Genomic DNA, 6,000 nt, shown 5'->3' with positions numbered 1-6,000 from the left:
TTATTTAAAATGTCTAGCAGAAGATGTAAAAAAAAGAAATTCCATTCAAAACAACTACAAACCATTGCTGTGCTATAAGAAACGATAAGCTGGCTGATCTGAGAAAAACATGGAAAAATGTGAAATGATGAAAAGTGAAATGAGCAGAACCAAGAGAGTGTTGTATACAGTAACAGCAACATTGTTAACAACAATATTAGCAATATTGTGAGCAAGCTATTCTGAGCATTATAAATTCTCAAATCAAGTACAAAGGACCTATGAAGGAAGACACTATCCACCTCCAGAGAAAGAACTGATAAATAGAAGTATGCATAATATGATTTTACATATATTTATAAATCTTTGTCAAATGATGGACTTTTCTAGTGCAGGGTGGGGAAGGAAAGAGACTGTTCAAAACTTAAAATGCAACAAAAAAACTAAATAAAATCGAATTTAAAAAATGAAAGAAAAACAAGAATGCCAGCACCTTGAGGCCATGGACTTGTGTTTTTGTCTTTTTATCTCCAATGACTAGCACACTGCCTGTAACAGAGTTAAGTGTTAAATAAATCCCTGGCAAATTAAAGCCCTCTGTTCTAAATAAAATGGTTTGTTCTCTTCTCCAAAAAAACCCCTATCATCAAGACCAAAAACAAACAAACGAAAACCTCTACAAAATTGATAAAATATCTGAGAGCCCTCCTACTAAGCTGTAATCAGAAATGTATAACTATAACCACAAAACACTTTTGTTTTTACAGAAATGAAGAATAAAATAATTGGAGAAATATTTTCTATGGTTGGACTGCGGCAATATAGTAAAAACTATGATATCACCTTTACTTACTTACTCAGTTCCATACCAACTGAACTACTAGGATTTTCTTTATAGAACTAGACAAAATGAAAACAAAATTTTTCTGGATGAACAAAAGGCTAAGAATCTCAAGGGATATATTGATTAAAAAATAGGAATGAAGGGGGTTTGGCAATAATATTTAAAACTATACTACAAAGCAGAAGTCATCAAAACTATTTGCTACTGATTAAAAAACCAAATAGTTGATTCACAGAGCAGATTAGGTAAACAAGACCAGAAACAATGAATATATTGTACCACAGTGTTTGAGAAACCCAAAGTTACAATCAGCAGAAAGTTTTATTTGACAAAAATCTTCTGGCAAAATTGGAAAGCATTCTGGAAGAAATTATTAGATTCACAGTTTACTCCATTACTTTAAAAAGATATTTGACCAAAATAAAACAGGTCATATTATTCAAAACAAAACAAAACAACTAGAAGAGAAGGCTACCATGGCTAGGGCATGAATTATTAAAAATTTTTTCTATAGCTATCTTTTTTGTAAGAGTGGAAGTTAGTAGAATAAATCGAATTGCCTCATACTACCTAAAGTGAGTGATAAGAAGTGCTTTGATATATTTTCCAGGTGAGAACAGAGCTCTATTATTTGGGTGTTTGGAGACATTAGTTGTTTACGGCTAAACTGGATTAAATGTCAGCCAAACAAGCATTTATTAAGTGCTTACTATGTGTCAGGCACTGTACTAACCAGTGTGGATATAAAGAAGGGCAAAAAATAATACTGCTCTCATGGAGTTCACAGTCTTACATATATATGTTGGATAGATGTTTCCATCTGGAGGAATTTCATACTCAGAATGTCCTTAATAAAAAAAGAATGTTTTGTGTACTATCAGGGTACTTTGTTATATATTTGAGGTGTTAGGAAAACCCCAGAGTCCAACATCCTCATTTTCCAGAGGAGGAAACTAAAACCCAGAGAAGTGAATTGATTTACCCGAGTATCAAGCAGGCAGTATCAGACTTAAGATTCAAAACCCAGACCTGTGTTAGATTTTTGGGTTGCCTGACTTGAAAGGTGGAGGAAAAAGAGAATCACAGCTGTTTGTGGTAGCAATCAGATCACTCCTAGGGGTTCTGACACTGTCATTCTACAAGCATTTATTAATGATAATAATAGCTTTGCGATGTGCCAGACACTGTGCAACCAGTCAGTGATATTGAGGTGTGCTGAGCACCCAGGCCTTTCCCCCGGGGCAATAGCTACACTCTAGGATCAGGAGATGGAATTATATAATGGGCATAATAATTATGTAATTGGCATGGGGTGGAGGTTGGGATTGTCAGCATGCTCAGTTTGTTCAATGATTGAGATTGAGCGTATCTATGTCACTCCAATTCCAAATCCAGATCTCTTCATTTTGTATTTATTTCCTTAGATGAAATGTTCTGTTTCTTTTCCCTTAGTTGGGGGGGGGGGGTGAAGTGGGGGGGGGAGGGAGTGATTACTTAGCAAGTTAGTGATTAATGTAGCAATAGGATTCTAGGCCTATCCTTTGCTGTAGTTCTCACAGAGCTTGACATGACTGCAGTGGATTATGGGTACTCTACACATTGCTACCCTGGAAGTTGTTGTTGTTCAGTCATTTCAGTTGTATCTGACTCTTCATGTCCCTATTTGGGGTTTTCTTGGCAAATATATTGGAGCTGTTTGCCATTTCCTTCTCCAGATCATTTTACAAATGAGGAAACTGAAGCAAATAGGGTTAAGTGACTTGCCCAGGGTCACACAGCTAATAAGTGTCTGAGGCCAGATCTGAACTCAGGAAGATGAAACTTTAAGACTCTAGGCCTGGAGCTCTATCCATTGGCTCACCTAGCTGCCCTGGAAGACCATGCAAAATTGTTTTTCCCATGATACATTGTTGTTTTTAGGTAGACCAATGGAAAACTACTGCCCAATCTGATGTAACTACATCCTGTTAACATATTGCTTATTCACAGAATATTCCAACTGCTCCCAAATCTATACTATGCTTCATCTGTCTTTTTTTGTCTTCTCAGACTGGTACAAAAAACCATCTACAATGTAGAGATTTTGCCCAGGATAGAGCAGAACCTGACTATGGTACCCATTTCAATGTCTATAGTCTGGCTGCTGAAATAATTCCTAATCTACAAGAAATGGTAAAATGCCTTAGCTAAACAAGAAAACAGAGTATTGAATCAATTCTGAAACACTAATGAGAGCCTGATTTCAAAGGCTGTTTCTTTTTTTTATATTTATTTTATCACATTTGAGTTCCAAGCCATTTCCCTCCCTTCCTTCTCTCTCTGCACTAGAGGAGATCAAAATCTGATACAGATGCGCAACTATATGATACATAGTTCCATGTACCAGTTCTTTCTCTGGAGATGGATAGTATCTTCCTTCAAGTCTTTGAAACTGATTTGAATATTCATATAATTCAGAATAGCTTAGTCATTCGCATTTACTTTTCAAACACTATTGCTGTTACCGTATACAACATTCTTTTGGTTCTGCTCATTTCACTCTTCATTATTTCATGCGAATCTTTCCATGTTTATCTAAAATCAACCTGCTCATCATTTCTTATAGTACTGTAATATTCCATCACAATCATATACCACAACTTATTCAGCCATTCCCCAATTGGTAAGCATCCCCTCAATTTGCCACCACAAGGAGAGCCACTATAAATATAAACATAAAGATTCTTTTCCTTTTTCCTTGGTCACTTAGGAAACAGACCCAATAGTGGCATTGTTGGGTCAAAGGGTGTATACGATTTTACCTCTTTGGGCATAATTCCAGATATCTTTCCAAAATGCTTAGATCAGTTTATAGTTTCACCAATAGTGTATTAGTGTCCCAATTTTCCCACATCCTCTCCAACATGTCATTTTCCCCTTCTATCATTGTAGCCAATCTGATAGGTGTGAGATGATACCGTAAAGTTTTTTAAAATTTGCATTCCTCTAATAATTATTTAGAGCATTTTTATATGATGATAGTTTTGATTTCATCTTTTGAAAACTACCTGTTCATATCCTTTGACCATTTTTTCAACTGGGGAGTGACTCATGCTTATAAATTTGACAAAGTTCTCTATATATTTGAGATGTGAGGCCTTTATCTGAGAAACTGTCTATAACATCCTTCCCCCCATCCCCACCCCGCTCCAATTTTCTTCTTTCCTTTTAATCTTAGCTATGTTGGTTTGGTTTTATTTGTACAACCCCTTTTAATTTAATGTAATCAAAATTATCCATTTTCTATCTCACAATGCTCTCTTATTTATTCATAAATTCTTCTCCTATCCATAAGTCTGATAGGTAATTCCATGTTTTTCTAATTTACTTATAACGTAGCCCTTTATGTCTAGGTCACGTAACCATTTTGATTTTATCTTGGTAAATGGTGTAAGATATTAGTCTATACCTAGTTTCTGCCAGACTGCTTTCCAGTTTTCCCAACAATTTTTTGCCATATAGTGAATTCTTATCCTGAAAGCTTAAATCTTTACATTTATCAAACACAAGGTTACTATATAGAATAATTTACTATTGTGTATTATACTCTATTCCGCTGATCTACCACTCTATTTCTTAGCCAATACAATTTAAGATCTGGTACTGTTAGACCTCCTTCTTTTACATTTTTTTCCATTAATTCCTTTGACATTCTTGATCTTTTCTTCTTCTAAATGAATTTTATTATTTTTCTAGCCCATTAAATTTTTTAAAAATATAATTTGGATGATACTGAATAAGTAAATCAATTTAAGTAGAATTGTACTTTTTATTATATTATACGTTATAGAAATATATTTATTATAGTATCATGTCATATTTATTAATCTACTGTAACATATTACATATTTACTAATATATAATGTTATATATTTAATATATTGGCCCATCCACAAACAATGACTATTTCTCCAATTACTTAAATCTGACTTTATCTGTATAAAAAGTGTTTTATAATTATGTTCATATAGTTCCTGGGTTTTTCCTGGCAGGTATACTCCCAGGTATTTTATATTGTCTATGGTTCTTTGAAATGAACTATTTCTTACTATCTCTCCTTGCAGGGTTTTATTGGTGATATACAGAAATGCTAATGATTTAAGGGGTTTTGTTTTCTATCCTGCTACTTTTGCTAAGGGCTTATTCTTTTGGACTTAAGATTCCCAGTTTGATCCCAAATATTCCTGGAAGTAAGGAATGGTTAGTCCTTGATTGATCTATGGTATTTCTGAGTCTGAGGGATAGGATCATAGACTTAGAGCTGGAAGGGAGCTCAGAAGTTATTTAATTCTCCTCTGCTGGGCCTACTGATTTCCCTGGCTTCCTCCAAGTCCTAACTAAAATCCCCTTTTACTAGAAGACTTTCCCTACCCCTCTTAATTCTAGTGTCTTTCCTCTGCTAATTACTTCTATTTATCCTGTATATAGTTTGCTTGTATTTATTTGTTTGCACATCGTTTCCCCTGTTAGAATGTAAGCTCCTTGAGGACAGGTATTGCTTTTTTCCTCTTTTTGTATCCCAAAGGTTTAGCGCAGTACCTGGCACATAGTAGGTGCTTAATTAAATTTGATTTATTTAAATCCCCTCATTTTACAAATGAGAAAACGGGCCCAGAGAGAGGGAAGTGAGTTGCCCTAAGGTTACAAAGCTAGAAATTGACAGAGGAAAATTTTAACTCAGGTCTTCTCACTCCAAAGACAATACTCTTTCTACTTCACCACAATGTAGTAGGACTGGGCTGGAATGTCCAGGAAGGGGAGGGGTAAGCCAATCTGCCTGGAAGGTTTTTTAAAAATAAAGGTAAGTAAAGGACTGAGAGCCATCCTGTGCTGTTAGGTAGGGATAGAAGGGAGGCTGGATATTTTAATGTAGTTCTGGGAGATTAAAGGAATCATAGTGGGACAAAGATTTTCATCTTGATAGGACAGATGAATAACCTTGGGAGTCTGCTGGTCTCTACTGATTACACCCCTTTGTTGGAATCCTTGCAATCCTATTCTTAATAGTTCTTTAAGTGTATCTTTTCCTATTTGAAAAACTTCTTGAAAAGCAAACACTAAACGTCCTTGGGGTGTTGGCTGGCAGAAGTGGAGAAGGAAAAGAGGGGAACAGAAGTTTCAGAATTCAAGGATAAAAA

Source organism: Trichosurus vulpecula, chromosome 3, assembly GCF_011100635.1.
Source record: "Trichosurus vulpecula isolate mTriVul1 chromosome 3, mTriVul1.pri, whole genome shotgun sequence".
In the NCBI taxonomy this organism is placed as follows: domain Eukaryota; kingdom Metazoa; phylum Chordata; class Mammalia; order Diprotodontia; family Phalangeridae; genus Trichosurus; species Trichosurus vulpecula.
This window is presented reverse-complemented; position numbering follows the sequence as displayed.